Source organism: Pongo pygmaeus, chromosome 10 (assembly GCF_028885625.2).
Source record: "Pongo pygmaeus isolate AG05252 chromosome 10, NHGRI_mPonPyg2-v2.0_pri, whole genome shotgun sequence".
Taxonomy (NCBI): domain Eukaryota; kingdom Metazoa; phylum Chordata; class Mammalia; order Primates; family Hominidae; genus Pongo; species Pongo pygmaeus.
Window position 1 is genome coordinate 104289193 of NC_072383.2, and position 17135 is coordinate 104306327.

Consider the following 17135-nt stretch of genomic DNA (forward strand, 5'->3'; position numbering starts at 1 on the left):
TCTGAGGCATTTCTACAACGACCTTGCTAGTCACCCTGCAAGATTCAGTTCCAGTTGCCCATAGTGGTAACTAGCTGAACAACATACTCCTTATTACCTTCTTTCCCTTCTCTATCTCGGGCTCCCATTCCTCCACTAGTATACTCTAGGATCACCTCCTAAGTAAATTAACTGCACTGAAATCCTTCATTATGGGTCTGTTTCCGGGAGAACCCAAACCAAGACACTCACTGGCATGTGCCTCTAAACAAGTTCAACACGGGCCAAATGAAGTACAAGGTCATATAGCTACCTGCATATAATCACAACTGTCTAGACAGCCAGTTCAGGCCCAAGCAGATTTTTGCTTGCTTGAATTATTTGGGTTGGCTTGGCCAGGCAGCTCTGGACTCCCTCCAAAATTCTTCCAGCCCCCGCTTTCCTTTCGTCTCAGAGACTCAACCTCTGAAGCTGGCAGGCCTCAGATGTGAACAACACAGGATTCTGCGAAGGGCGAAATGTGGGCTGCTCCTGTGAGCAAGCACAGGATAGAAATGCAGCTTTTCTCTTGTTCTCAAAATGAAACACCAAGGCCCTCCCATCTGTTCTGAGTCCGGAGATGAGGCTCAAACAGTTCTCTGGAATCAACGCCACTATTAAAGGTGAGATATCAACACAGAGTTGGAGGTATGTATGGGAATGGGAGCAAGTCGTCACCACTTGGAAACACTAATAGCAGGTCCACCCTGGGGTCATTCACATCTGGCTCCCATGTTACTCTCATGACTATACAGCAGAGCTGATGTGATTTATGCATTTATCATGATGCCCAGGCCCTCGTGAAAAGTCTGCCAGCTAAGCAGATGGAAAGCACCAAATTCATCTCAAATTCAGAGGTGGGAAGGAGATTTAATCACAGCAGCCCTCCTCTTCCCAATAGACCCCCTTGAGAAGAAGGAGCAGGGAGGAGCCAGGATCTCAACATTGCAGAATTAGAAATGAGAGGGCATGGATTTCAAGAGAAGACAGAAGCCACTGAGGTAGTAAAGAAAAGTGAGCATTTATTGAGGGCCTCACATGTGCTGAGCCTTGCGCTAAGTAAGCACATCATATACATGATTGTAGTTAGTCTCTCTCCCTTTCTCCCTTTCTCTCTCTGACTCGCTCTCTCTCTTTTTCTCTCTCTCCTTCTGTCTTTCTCTTTTGCATATATTATCCAAGTTTAGAGATGGGAAAATTGAGATTTAGAGAGAATAATTTTTTTGCCCAAGATCACTTGCACAAAAAGAGGGTAAAAAAGAGAAATGAGGCTTGACCTAGGTGTAACTTACCCTAAGTTTGTGTTCTTATCCATGGCACTTAGAAAGCCTGACTCATTAGAAAACCGTGAATTGTGACCCTTCTGGTCCTCCTCATTACCAGGTCTGGCAATAGATATTTGGGGGTAAATGTACCCTCTGTTAAGTACTAGCATGGAAGATACAAAGATAAATAAAAATGGGCCCTCTTTCCTTATTATCACTTTGATTTTTTTTTCTTTCTGTGCCTTTTATCACCACATTCAATTATCCAACAAGCTTCTTTCACAAAGTCATCCAGACTTTGACCTTCCTTTTGACTTCCCGAGTCACCAGGTGATGGGTCCTCATCACATCTCCTCTGGGAGTGTCACGGCCTCAGCCACCTGGTGGCCTTTCTGCCTTCAGTTTATTGGGATAACCTTTTGAACCATAACCTCTGCAATGTCACCTGATAGGCAGAAGCTGACATCTATTCCCTCTGCTATCATTGGGACACATAGGGAAAGAGGACAGGATTGGGAAATGAGTGGCTCGGAATCTGGCCTTGCTCTGCCATTAACTGCTGGGTGACCTTGACCAAGTCACTTCTCTTTTGGGGCCTCAGGTTTTCATCTGTAAAATGGAAGAATGGGATTTAGGGGTTTGGAATTTCCTGGGAGTGTTTTATGGGCCTCTTTAGAGGGTTTATTGATTCATTATTCATTAAGCCCCCAATATGTGCCAAGGATTGTTCTTAGCAACAGGGATTGAGCAGTGAATAAAAACAGAAAAAGCACCTGCTCTTGCTCAGCTTACTTACTTTCTAATCAGGGAGACCAGCCAGGCGTGTGGCTCACACCTGGAATCCCAGCACTTTGGGAGGCTGAAGTGGGTGGATCGCTTAAGGCCAGGAATCTGAGACCAGCCTGGTCTGGCCGGTACAAAAATAGAAAAATTAGCCAGGTGTAGTGGTGCATGCCCATGGTCCCAGCTACTTGGGAGGCTCAGATGGAAGGATCACCTGAGTCCAGGAGGTCAAGGCTGCAGTGAGTCGTGATCATGCCACTGCCCTCCAGCCTGGGCAACATAGTAAGATTCTGTCTCAAAAATAGATAGACAGAATGATAGATAGATAGATAGATAGATAGATAGATAGATAGATAGATAGATAAAGGAGACCAACAGTAACACATAATCTATTTCAGGTAATTGTCAGTGCTGAGAAGAATAATAAACTGGATAAGGACACAGGGAGACAGGGTGCTATGCTAAATAGCTGGCCAGGGAAGGACTTATGGTGGCTTGACAAAGCGGGTCCTGAAGGCGGTGAGGGGCAGAGTCATGCAGATGGGTAGGGTAGAGTTCTCCAGGTAGAAGGAACAGCCTATGCAAAGGCCATCGTGGGTGTGAGCATGGCATACGTAAGTAACAAGCAAGGGGCCAGGCATGGTGGCTCACGCCTGTAATCCCAGCACTTTGGGAGGCCAAGGCAGGTGGATCACCTGAAGTCAGGAGTTCAAGACCAGCCTGACCAACATGGAGAAACCCTGTCTCTCCTAAAGATACAAAATTAGCCGGGCATGGTGGTGCATGTAATCCCAGCTACTCATGAAGGCTGAGGCAGAAGAATTGCTTCAACGCAGGAGGCAGAGGTTGCGGTGAGCCAAGATCATGCCATTGCACTCCAGCCTGGGCAACAAGAGCAAAACTCTGTCTCAAAAAAAAAAAAAACAAAGCAACAAGAAAGGGACCAGTGAGGGAAGTGGAGTCACTTACAGCATGGCAGGAAATACTGTTAGAGACTTGATGAGGCACATGATCATAGAGAGCTTGGAAACCCTGTAGGACTGTTGGAACTCACCAGAGGGTTTGAAGGAAAGAATGACAAGACCCAACTTAACATTTAAAAATGTAGCAATAGAATGTAGATTATCAAGAAAGAATTAGGGAGATCAGTTAGAAAACTTTTGCAAAATCCAGATCAGAGCTGGTGGTGACCTGACCAGCATAAGAACTGTGGAAGATAAATGCTCAAATGTGGAGTCACACTGGCAGGATTTGCTGATAGATGGAATGTGGGGTGAGAGAAAAGGGAGGCAAGGCTTATGGCCTGCGAAGCTAGAAAAATTAATTGCCATTTACAGAGATGTGAAATTCTGGGAGGAGGAGCAGGTTTGGGGGGCGGTAAGGAGTTTGGTTTTGAACACTTTAAGTTCAATAGCTAGTAGACATGTGATGTAATAGTAGACGTGTAGCTAGTAGACATGTGATGTAAGGCATTTGCTTTATGAGTCTAGCATGCTGAGAAGCTGTCTGAACTGGAGAAAGAAATTAGCGGCTCATCAGCATTAGGGATGGTGTTTAAGTGGTGACACTGACTGAGCTTAAGTAGGGCATGAGTATGCATAGCAGACTGGGCTATGGAGCACAACAGCATTTAATGACAGGGAAGAAGGGAGAACCCAGTAAAAGAGGCTGAGAAGGAACAACCTGCAAGATAGAAAGAGGACTGAGAAAGGGGCATCCTAAACTAAGAGGACAAGTCTTCAAAGAAGAGGATGTGATGAGCCATAGCCAATGCTGCTAACAGGGCAAGATGGAGGAGGACTGAGAAGTGACCACTGAATTTGGTATCATGAGGGCCACTGATTGCCTTTTACGTGTGATTTCAGTGAACTGGAAAGTTGTGAAGAAGGCTAAGTGTGCAGGGCTCTGACCCCTTCCTTGGTCCCCTTCAGCCAGTGGCGAAATCTTGGCTCACTGCAACCTCCGCTTCCTGGGTTAGAGCGATTCTCCTGCCTCAGCCTCCTGAGTAGCTGGGACTACAGGTGCACGGCACCACACCTGGCTATTTGTGTGTGTGTGTGTGTGTGTGTGTGTGCGTGTGTGTGTGTGTGTGTATTTTAGTAGAGATGGGGTTTCACCATGTTGCCCAGGCTGGTCTCGAACTCCTGAGCTCAGGCAATCTGCCCGCCTCAGCCTCCCAAAGTGCTAGGATTACAGGTGTGAGACACCACGCCTGGCCAAGTTTTATCAAAAGAAAATAAATCCTCAATAATCTGGACACCAAGAGAAGAATGGAGACTTTCTACCTCAATGTGAGTTGTAGAGGAGAGAGGAAGTTTCAGTCCTCCAGACCTTCAGACCACCTGGTCCACCATCCTTAGGAGACTAGATGAGAGACACCTGGGCTAGGGTAGGCTGAAGGCAGAGGTCAGGGTGGGATCTTGAAGGGTGCTGTATTAGTCTGCTCTCACACTGCTAATAAAGACATACATGAGACTGGGTAATTTATAAAGAAAAAGGTTTTATGGACTTACAATTCTGCATGGCTAAGAAGGCCTCACAATCATGGCAGAAGGCAAAGGAGGAGCAAAGACACATCTTACGTAGTGGCAGGCAAGAGAGCTTGTGTAGGGGAACTGCCCTTTATAAAACCATCAGATCTCGTGAGACTTATTCGCTATCACGAGAACAGCATGGGAAAAAGCCGCCCCCATGATTCAATGACCTCCAACTAGGTCCCTCCCATGACACGTGGGGATTATAGGAGCTACAATCAAGATGAGATTTGTGGGGGGACATAGCCAAACCATGTCTGATGCCTTTGGGGTGTTAAATAAGAGGACCAAACCTTGCTGATAAGATAGGGTACACAGAAAAGCACACGGAGGGAACCGGAGCTCAGAATCCAGAGGCTGGCAGGCACCAGGGAGCTTTGTGGGAGCCAAGCTATAGCCTGCAACTCATCTGTTTCAATTGCATTAGCAACACATAACACCATCACCTGGGAGGAACCACATAGCTGCTCTTCCCATTGCTATCTGATGAGCTTTTGCCACCACCTATCTTACCATTTTTGTTGGATTTTCCAGCTGAAAAGATTCCTGCTCATGCTCTTAAAATTTTGCAGCTCTGATCCTCACTACCCAATTGGACACACTGCTTTTTAATGACTCAGGACACTTGTAAATCCCCTGAAACAGCATGGGTGAGAAGGTGGTGCTCTTGATACCCAATGGCACCAGGAGATATAGATGAGAAATTCTCCAGCAGTAGCACCTGGATTGAGTTGGATAATGATGAGACTCACCTCAGATAAAGAGATTTTATTTGAGAAAATATTTTTGATCTTAAAAGTGTTTGGGAAGATTCTGGTTTCAGCTTCAACATGTAAAGAGCTTAGAAGTTGTCACTCCCATCCTCACAATGAGAAAAAAGATGAAAAAACTGAAAAGGAATCATTTTTCTTAGACCCATCAGAGATCTGAGATTACAGAGGAAACCACCACCCTGAAATCTGGCGGGTTCTTAGGAAGCCCAAAGACAATAGAAAACCCAAAACAAGGACAAGAGAGACGAATTTGAAGCCTGTGGCACCCACAGATACAGCAAACATTAAACGCAGTCCAACATGTAGCCAGGTTAACATACATCCTCACATTAGAGGCCTATTTACCTTTGTTCCTATTACCTGATACAACATATTCAGCTTTCTACAAAAAATTGCAAGGCATTCTAAAAGTCAAGGGGAAACAGTCTGAAGAGTCAAGCTGAGCATCAAAACCAGACTCAGCCACATGGATTTTGGAATTATCAGCCACATGATCAAGGCCAACGTCAACACTGATGTTGAGACAGAGTTCCCTGGACCCCTTCGTGGGACTTGTGACAGGGGTGGGGCTTGCTTACTCGGCCACTGTGCTCAAATTCCTTGCAGGAGCGGGAGCAAGTAGGTGGTGGGTGCCGGGGCCGGGGCAAGTAACTTTTGGCCTCTGGCCCCATGGTAGCACCTAGGGGTGTGTTGCAATTAATGCTCTTTTAGCAGTTGCTGTCCACAGATGGCTAAGTATTAACCAGCTCAGTGGAGAGTCGGGGTGACAGCCTTTTACACTCTGCCCTCTTGGTACCAGTTCCTTGTCTGGTGTCCAGGAAGAATCAGGTCACAAAGACTTGAAGGATGGTGAATGTGGAGGTTTTTTTGAGTGATGGAGGTGGCTCTCAGCTGAACGGGGCACTGGAAAAGGGATGGAGTGGGAAGATAATCTTCCCCTGGATTTAGGCCATCCCTGGCTGAACTCCTTTCTGACCATTTAGCTGTCTCTTCAATGTTCAGGCACTTATTTTCTCTCCTTTTCTACTGTGCCACTCTGCTCCTCTGCCAGTGGAGTTTAGGTTTTTTTATGGGTACAGGATGGGGGCGTGGTGGGCCAGGGTGGTTTTGGAAAAAGCAACATTTGGGCAGGAAAACATGGGTGTGAAGTTCTCTTTAGGATGGCAGGCCGAGGCTCGTGCGTGGGGCCTTTGCTGAGGAACCGTCTTCTCCTATCCAGTATTTCCCTGCTTCCTGTCCATATCAATAGTAGGTACCCTTGATATGATGTGATGAAAATGATACTTTACCTCTGTGGTTTTCATCCCAAGAACAGATCGCTCCAGTCTAATTTGAGGAAAACATCATCTATAACCATACTAAGGAACATCTTCCACAATACCTGCCCAGTACTCTTCAAAACTGTCAAAGTCACCAAAAACAAGAAAAGTCTAAGAATCTCTATCAAGAGGAACCGAAGGAGATGTGACTATTAAATTAATGTGACATCCTAGATGGAATCCTGGAACAGAAAAAATACATTAGGTAACAACTAAGGCAATCTGAATAACATGAACTTTAGTTAATAATAGTTTATGAACACTGATTGATTAATTGTAACAAATGCACCACAATAATGTAAGATGTTAAAAATAGGGAGAATTGGTGTGGGGTATATGGGTACTCTCTGTACTATCTTTACAATTTTTCTGTAAATCTAAAACTGTTCTAAAAATAAGATCTCTTCAAAGAAAAAAATGTTTTGCAGCACCTGGGCTATTCATCACCAAGGTGTCTGTAGCGCTAATAAACTAAGGGTTTTTTTGGTTTTGTTTTAACTGTTCCATCTAGGGAACCCAGAGGCCCAACTTATTCCTTGGTCCACTGTATAAATACAAAAAAATTGAAAACCCTGGGTGAAAAAAAATGTGAGCAAGGATGTGAGCAAGATGTGAGCAAAAAGATGTGAGCAGGATGTGAACAAGAATGAAAAGGCTGCCAAAATTGATTTTGAAAAGACAGAAAATTGTGATGCTTAAGAGCACAGTCTCTACTATTGATTAGCTGAGTGACCTTAGGCAAGTTATCTAACCCCTCTAGGCCTCGGTTTTCTCATCTGTAAAATGGTGATAATAACAAGAGTATCTAGCTCTCATAAGACCATTATCAGGATTAAATGATACAATGTATGATGGTTACAACAGTCTTTTGGGACGTGGAAAGTACTATAATATAATATAACATATATATATAAAAATGTGGAATAAACAAAAGGTAATTATCTGAAATTAGCAGTCTATGTGGAAGCAGTAGGGTCTGTGGCCAGAATATGGTAGTTATTGTACTATCTGTATTTCCATTAAGAAAAAAACAAAAAGCACAGACAAATCCCCATGACTTTCTTTTTTTAATTTGTTTGTTTGTTTGTTTTTGAGACAGAGTCTCGCTCTATCACCCAGGCTAGAGTGCAGTGGCACGATCTCGGCTCACTGCAAGCTCCGCCTCCCGGGTTCACGCCATTCTCCTGCCTCAGCCTCCTGAGCAGCTGGGATTACAGGCGCCCGCCACCACCACGCCCGGCTAATTTTTTTTTTTTGTATTTTTAGTAGAGACAGGGTTTCACCGTGTTAGCTAAGGTGGTCTCAATCTCCTAACCTTGTGATCTGCCCACCTTGGCCTCCCAAAGTGCTGGGATTACAGGCGTGAGCCACCGCACCCGGCCTTTAATATTTGTTTTGAAATTGAGTCTTGCTATGTTGTCCAGGCTGGCCTCAACTCCCAGGCTCAAGTGTTCCGTTTACCTCAGCCTCCCACGTAGCTGGGCCTACAGGCATATACTACCACACCCAGCTTAAATTTTTCCTGAAGATTTATTTACTACCAAGAGAGAAAATTTTATTTGTCTGACATTGTACTAATCACTTTGCATGTATTTAACGCATTTTGTTAAATACACACAAAGCTCCCATTTTCTGATTCTCTCATTTATTTTCCTTTTTTAACAACTAGGAATGTCTATTCAGCCCATACTGAAACTCCCTGGACTGCCCACTGAAACTGGACTGCTCCAAAATGCCCATCCTTCCCTAATTCCCTAATTCCTGCAGCTGAACCATGAGGCTACCAAGGGGAAAAATATGTTTTCAGCTTCATTCTGTCGTAATCCAACAGTAGCACTTTTTGAGGAAAGCTTATTTCCAGGCTCCTGTGTCCTTTCCTCTTCTCTTTGAGCCACTTTTGCCTCTCCTATCCTAGGAATGAAGTGTCATAGCTGGTGAAGTTGCCCAGATTGCATTCTGATGATGTGTGGGGCTCAGAAAGCTGGAAATGAAGAGCAGGGTGGAATGACTTCGTCTGCCCAGCGTCTCTTCCTCACAAGCCTGTTGCCCGCCGCTGTGGCCATTTTTCCAACCATGAGCTTCAGCTGAGAATCTTCCATCCTCAGGTGTCAATTTATTTTCCTAAGTTGGAGGCTTGGTCTTGGTATCTGGAAAGCAATTTGGATGTTCATGGTGGCTAAAGCTATCCAGTGGAAACATAAGTCACCATCGAGTAATGAGACCAGACTATTGGGTGTCTCATATCCTGGCTGCAAATGCAGATGCCAAAGAGTTCAGGAAAGATTTCAACACAGGCAGCATTGTTGGAATAAGTGACAGTTGCCATGATGACTTAGGGGCCAACACCTATTTGGACGTGTGAGATCTGGTGTTTTAAAAAATCAGTTTCATTATTTATTGATGTACCTGATGCTTCCAATATGGTTGATGGGAGAGTTGAATCCTAGAAGCACCATAGCAACATATTGCTTAATTCTCTATCATTCTGTTATTTATCTTCCTAGGACTGGCTCAACAAATGGTCCCAATTCTTAACCAATTTTATTCTTCTTGAAGGAGCAACACTTGTATTTCTTAATCACCGTTATGGCCTGGATTCACGGCAAAGTCCACTTAATTCTGCCTCCTAATTACTATCATATCTACCCTTTCCATCGCCATCTTAGCTCCTATCTCAGGCTCTCCACAGATTTTTTTCTATGCTAATGCAATCTTTTCCTTAGTCTTCTCTGTGGTTAGCCTCACTGCTGTCCTCAACCCAATGCATTCTTCATCTTGCATAAAAAGTGACATTTTACAGATACATCAGAAATACATACTAATATTTTATTTATATAATTAATAAACCCTGATACCTTTTAAAGTGTAGGAAGATCTTTCTTTGGCAAGTCTTTCTTTGCTGAGTAAAGTGATGGGAATGGAAGTGCTAGAATAGCGCTCAATTGTTCTGCATGAGAAAGGGGAAGAGATAGAGGGATGGGGAGCCAGGAAGCATGATTCCTGAATAAAGACCTAGAGTCAGAGGAAATTACAGGCTTGGAAGGGAGAGGACCCAGAGAAAGATGGGGACTCAGCTAGGAGCCAAAGGAGGGAATGAGGAACGGGGATTTGAGGAGTGTCATTCTGTACACCCTGAAATCTGACTTCCTCCCCAGTCTGACACATAAAACTTCCAGTTTCTGTAGTGATGTAGAAATCTCTACATTGTACAAATGTAGAGAAAATCTTCATTTGTCACTAATGTTTTGTTGAGGGGATTGTTCTTTTGGGGAAATGAGTGGAAGCACCATGTCACTCTACAAGAATGGCGTGAGGCAAACCAACACCAAGACAGGATACAGAGTTGACCAATCTGTGTAATGCACACATCCAATCCCTGCTCCTCTGACAAAGTCTCCTATGGATTCCCATCCTTGCTGGTGGGAGCGGGGGCCTGAAACATTTTAGCATGGAATACCAGATCCTTCCTGATCTAGTCTATACATATCTGTCCAACTGTATCTTGTAAGCACCTCTTCTCAGTCTCACACACACACATACATCCTTTATACCCTAGAGCAATACAAGGACTGCAAAGAGGTTATATGCTGTTTCATCCTGCTAGACTATTCTTTCCCTACTCTTATTCAGTTGGAAAATACCTCCTTCTCCTCCCTCAAGCAGATTTAGGTGCTCCTTCCCCTGGGCTCTCATTTTACCTTGAAAGGCATACACTTTTGTTTTATCATCACACTGTTTTGTAATTGTATATTCACGTGTCCATCTCCCTAACATGACCATAATCTCCTTGAAGCCACATGTAGTTTTATCTCTATGAAAAACTTCTAGCACCTAGCAAAGGATTAGGCATTTAGTCTGATGTTTGGTGAGTACATTTACCTTCTAAGGCTTGTAAGTGTTATAAAGGAGCTACCAAAGAAAAACTAACTGACAAGAGGAAAAATTGGTCTTCTAAAAACTTGCCCAATATTTATGGTTTCTCTCATCATGAAGACCGTTACTTTGGTGGTCCTCAATAAACCATGACTCCTAGCGTTCCAACTCTTGTGTCAGCCTTCCCAACATTGCTTCTGGTCTTGGCCATGTTAGCTTTGGCCACTGGAATATTGGCAAGGATGAAGATAGTGGACGCTTGACCAGTGCTTGTACACTGGGTTTATCCACTTGGAGTGCTCTTTCTTGGAACCCAGATGCCATGCTCCGTGTAAGTCCAAGAAGCCATGTGAAGAAAAACCAAAGCCCCTGGATGATAGTCCCAGGTGAGCATCCAGCTGAGGACCACCAACAACTTTGATGCTCACAGTCATCAAAATCATCCTTGGCTAAAACCATTGTATGTCTCTCTTAAAAGCCATATTAAAGGCATGTTAAAGGTTTAACTGTATTGGTAAAATGCCACTGCCCATGGAAAAGAATGAAACCTCCTTTACAAAAGAATCACTACAATTGCCAAAAAAAATCTGAAACTCATTTATAAATTGGAGATGTTATGGTGGAAGCCTTTTATTAGTTAATGCATCTCTATATTGAGATTACAAGCACATTGTATGATCGCTGGGGAGAGGTATGGGTCCAATTAGTGAAGGGGGTGAATTCTCACAGGAGAAAAGAAAGTGACAGGGGGTCGAGCTGTTCAGGTGGTGGTTCCTACATGACCATAGTCCCATTTCCCTTATTGGCATCCTCATTTTCTGGTATTTCAACATGGATTCGGGTATTTTGAAAAAAAAAAAAGAAGAACATTATAGAAAGAGCAGGCTCAAGAATCACAGTCCAAGTCTGGGCACAACTACATGGAGCAGCTATAAGGATTTCATACTAGTCAAGGTTCTCCAGAGAAACAGAGCCAATAGGATGGGTGGATGGATGGATGGATGGATAGATAGATAGATATAGATAGATAGATAGATAGATAGATAGATAGATGATAGATAGATAGATATTGGTAAATATATAGATAATGATGGATAGATAGGTAGATGTTGGTAAATATATACATACTGATGGATAGATAGATAGATACATAGACAGATAGGTTTAGTATGAGAAATTAGCTCACATGATTATGGAGGAGGAAGAAGACCCATAGTTTGCCATCTGTAAGCTGGAGACCCAGAAAAGATGGTGGTATAGTTAAGTCCAAGTCCAAAGCTCTACAAATTAGGGGACTCAGTGGTGTATGTCTCAGGCCAAAGGCAGGAAAAGAACAATGTCCCAGATCAGTCAATCAGGAAAAAGGAACCAATTCTCCCTTCCCCACCTTTTGTTCTATTCAGGCCCTCATGACTTGGATGATGCCACTTTGGGGAGGGCCATCTGCTTTAGAGTTTACCAATTCAAATGCTAATCTCCTCCCTCACATACATGCCCAGAAATAGTATTTAGCCAAATATCTGGGTACCCCATGTTTCAGTTAAGTTGACAAATAAAATTCACCATCACAGATTTCACCCAAGCTGAACTTGAGCCCCAGACTGTAGATGTACATGAGTGGATGAACATGTGTGTAGGTCTCTCTAGTATCATATATTTTATACATACTATTAATATATTTTATGTATATACATTATTCACTTGTTCATTCACAAATATTTTAAAAGTACCTTCTATGATTTAAGTTCTGGCTGGGTATTAAACAGTGAACAAGACAAATATGATCTCTACCCAAAGCTTATGTCATCACATTTTACAAAACAACTAAGTCCTATAGACAAATAAAGCAGTGATAAATAACTGATAAAAGTTATGAAAAGGAAGAGATACATCATAGCAATTTTATACTTGAAAAATTTATCCCTTAGGTGTAGGGCCTACACCTTCACTATGTAAACTTTTACATTTTTATAGTTCAATAAAAGATTAGCATTTGGTATTTAAATGCATATTTAAGGGAACAATGATCCCAGTGACTCCTCAGTTAAGTATTCCTAAAGGAAGTTTACTACTCAAATCATGAGATATCATCACTATCCTCTTAGGGACAGTATGCACCAAGTACAGGAAGGTTACTCAAAACTTACTAAAAAAGGGACAAAAAGGAGAGTTGGAAATCCTAACCACCTCTCCTCCAAAGATTCTATTTCAAACCTAACTTTCCTGGTACTCTGCCAAACAAAACAACATAAACACCCAGATACAAAAGGAGCGGCTTCTATTGTCTAATTCCCCGTATGGATAAGCTGGTTGCCAGCTCTATAAATATTTAATAAGAACCAAGCTCAACTAGACCCATTAATGACTCTTTGAAAGTATTTTTATTATGAAGTAGCATTAGATACATGTAAAAGAATGCATGAAACTTTGCTTCCAGCCCCTGAATTTTGTGAGTTCTTTGAATCACACTCTGCTCTCTGTTTATGGAGTTTTCTGTTTCTTGCAATGAAAGGAGCTGTGAACATAAGATGTAACTAAAGAAAGTGGAATAACAATATCAATATCTAGCAGTTTTTGAGCACTCCTTACGAGCTGGTTACTGTGCTGCGGGATGCTCATGCCTCATTTTATCAATCTGCCCCAAACCTTTGATGAGGTAGTTGTATCATCCTCTTCCTCTTTGTTTTTTGTTTTCTTAACATTTTTTGCTTGTTTGGTTTTGTAACAGCTTTATTGAGATATAATTTACATACCATACAATTCATCCATTTAAAGTGTACGATTCAGTGGTTTTTTTGCACATTCACAGAGTTGTGCAATTATCAAGACTATTTTAGAATATTTTTAATCACTGCAAAAAAACCCCCTCTGTAACCTTTAGCTATTGCTTTGCTTTGAGTGTGGTGTCTCTCAAAATGTTATGAGTATGTTGAAACTTAATACACATTAAGATGGTAATAAGAGGACGGCCTTTTGGGGAGTGATTAAGTCATGAGGACTCCACCCTTATGAATGGATTACTACCTGTATAAAAGAGGCTTCAGAGAGAGTTTGCCCCTCTTGCCTTCCACCTGCTGCTATATGAGGACACAGCAGCAAGGTGCCATCTTGGAAGCAGAGAACAGCCCTCGCCAGACACCAAAATTGGTGGCTTCAGAACTGTAAGAAGTAAATTTTTGTTCTTTATAAATTACCCCGCCTGTGGTATTTTGTTATAGCAGCATAATTAGACTAAGAGAGCTATTATCCCTAATCCCTCATCATTTCCCCTGTCACTAGACTACTATTAATCCACTTTCTATCACTATTCATTTTCCAACTCTAGACATTTCATATAAACAGAATCATACAGAATGTAGTCTTTTGTGACTGGCTTCATTCATGTGCTGTAGCATGTTTTCAAGGTTTATTCATGCTGTAGTATGTTTCAGCACTTCATTTCTTTGTATGACTAATATTCCATTGTGTGTATACATCACACTTTGTTTATCCATCATCTGTTGATGGACATTTGTTTCCACTCTTTGGCTGTTATAAATCATGTTGCTATGAATAACTGTATACAAGTTTTTGTGTTAACATGTATTTTAAAAAATTATCTTGGGTATATACCTCGAAGTAGAAATGCTGGGTCAAATGGTAACTCTATGTTTTAACTTTTTTAGGAATGGTCACACTGTTTTCCAAAGTGACTGCACCATTTCATATTTCTGCCAGCAACATTATCGTCTTCCTTTTACAGATGAAGAAACTCATATCATGGAAAAGCAAGGATGAAATTCTCTGACCACCCTACATTTAAAGGACCTTTAAAGAGAAAGAACTGACAGTGTAAGTGGAAAAAGAGCAATTGGAAGTAGCAGGATAAGGAAAAACCATTATCATACAACTGGTGGGAAGAAGGAATGTCAAAAACATCAGTGTGAAAATAATTGCAGCAAAAAGGTAAATCCCAGTAATTACTGAAAAGAGTTTTTTAGGATGTGGGCAATGGAAGGTACATGGTGATTCTCAGAAGTCTCATGGGTAAGCAGTGAGTGAGATTGCCATGGGTGACAGCATATGTTACATAAGGAGGTGAAGGCAGCATGATTTTGAAATTCAGGTGATGGAGGGTAATGAGTAGGAATCCTTCATCTTTGAATGGAGAAGCCATGAGCAGGTCTATGGAGGCAAGAAGCTGGAGTGATTAAGATACTGTACAATGAGGTAAAGTGATGTATTGGAAAAGCTGAGGAGGGGATAGCTTCCCAAGAGTTAATGAATGGGGGTGTTTCATACAAAGAGTGACCTATTTCTCTGTGGCTACAGATGGAAGGAGAGATAAGAGTGACTGGGGGCCAGGCACAGTGGCTCACGCCTGTAATCCCAGCACTTTGGGAGGCCGAGGTGGGCGGATCACGAGGTCAGGTGATCGAGACCATCCTGGCTAACATGGTGAAACCCCGTCTCTATTAAAAATACAAAAAATTAGCCGGGCGTGGTGGCGGGCGCCTGTAGTCCCAGCTACTCGGGAGGCTGAGGCAGGAGAATGGCGTGAACCCAGGAGGTGGAGCTTGCAGTGAGCTGAGATCGCACCACTGCACTCCAGCCTGGGCAACAGAGTGAGACTCTGTCTCAAAAAAAAAAAAAAAAAGAGTGACTGGGGGATACATTCTGGTCTGATTACATATCTTCCAGAGTTAATATGTTGATTAGGTTCAGAAGTCCTAAGAAGATGCCAGGACCTGAGCTGTTTTCCTTCCCTCTCTGCAGGAGGAAGGTGATCTCTGGGCTCCAACTCCAACCCCCACTATGCCCTCATAATAGTTTCCAATGCAATGGATAAGAAGTCAATGAGTGGCAAGAGTGGCTTTTTAGCCTACCCCACCCATTCAAGGAAGGCTTAAGCCTTGAGTCAAATCCTAGAGTGAGAATTTCTTTTGTATTTTCTGAGTTTCTCTGTGCATTCATTATAGCACTAATGGAAGCTGGATTTTCCTGATAAGTAAATGTAGATTCCTGAGCTATAAGAAACCAGCTTGGAGAACCCTTCTGAACTGTCATTAATCATGCTTGTTCCTTAGTATATTTATTATGTATTACATTTTCTTCTTCAAAGTCCCAAAAAGCCTTCCTAATTGAGAAGCCAGGAAATAGAACATTGTTTCTTAAAAGTGGAAGTGATAGTACTTTCTTACGGTAAGTCTGGGCCATTCCAGTTGATAGTACTGATTTATAAAGCCCGTTGGGGTTTTCCTCAGAGGAGAAGGAAAAACCTCATTGCATGTACTAGCAGCACACTAACCACAGCCCCCGGCTGATATCAGAGGCATTTTAATAAAATCCAGCATAGAAATGCAGATTTTGTTACACCGATTCCAACTGATAATTAACTACAAACGTTTGACAATCTCAGAAAAAAATGTTTGGCATGACTACATGTGGTTTAAAATCTAGATTACAAATTCTGGGGGTGGTGAGGGGTGGAGAAAGCTGTACTTTCAAGTAAAATGAGAACTTTTGCTGTGGACTGTTAGAACACCTCCTGGGCCCCAGTGAGGGCCACTTCCGAGCAGCTGCAGCCACTTAGACCAGTCCTGCATCTTCCCTCTGCAGAGAAGGATGGCCTATCCCAGGGTCCCTTGTGGTTCTGAATGTGGTCCTGCGTAGTCCATAGACAAGAAAATGTCCCTTTGCATAATTAACTTCCTCTGTTTCTATGGCCCTTTTACATTTTCCAAGGAGGTTTGCATCCAAGGAATCTCTTGTTATTGTTTTGATCACAGCTGATTGGAGAGGCAAGACAGGTGTTTTTACCTGAGGTCCACGGAGATCACAGGGTTTTTCGACTCGTCATGAGCTTGGGTAGGAGAAAGATGGTTCCAAGTTTCTTGGCAACATTGTCTGGAAATGTATTCATCAGACCCTGTCTAGCAGGCAGAGTTTAAAAAGCAATTGCTCCCTTTTGTGTGTGCCTTTAAGGATGAGAGACTAACAGAATAGCTTGAGTATCTGTGGGGCAGGAGGAGGTTTTATATGAAAGACACATCTGATATTGCTAGTACCTACAATACTGATGTTGGTTTCTTTTGGAGACCCCAAGTTCTCCAGCCTACTGGAGTTACCCTGTCCTGTGATATTTAAATAGAAACTGCTTGAACTCTCATTTCATAGAAGTGAAAACTGTTCTGTGTCTTCCCAACCCCTCACATCTGCAGGGATTCCCCACGTACTTATGAGTTTCCTGGGGAGTCCAGGTTTCTACTGAATTCTCCATTTCCTGACATCTCCTTGTACAGCTCCCCCTCTCTACCACCCTATGTCCACCAAGCTAAACTTTTCCCTGAGTTTTCCAAAATCCTAACCATAAAAGAAAATTATGTATAGTGTAATTTAAGTGGAGATTTTGGGGTGATGCCCAAGAGCAATTGCCAGAAGCAATATAAAGGTGAACAGCTATTCTCAAAATTCCCCTGACCACATAGCCCTGCTAGTCCAAAAGACAACTTTCTGTGAACTTAAAGAGTGAATCCTTCAAGGTCTTTATTATCATCTTTTTAAAAGAAAAACCTTAGATAAATTAAATTT

At 42.5% G+C, this 17135-nt stretch overlaps 1 long non-coding RNA gene across 1 annotated transcript; it reads left to right on the forward strand.

The window, feature by feature from the left end:
- Positions 1-4381: 4381 nt before the first annotated feature.
- LOC134737618 (uncharacterized) lies at positions 4382-14510 on the forward strand. The gene is made up of 3 exons (XR_010122693.1): positions 4382-6897; positions 8608-8797; positions 14308-14510. It is a non-coding gene; the product is annotated as an uncharacterized LOC134737618 (long non-coding RNA).
- Positions 14511-17135: the final 2625 nt, after the last annotated feature.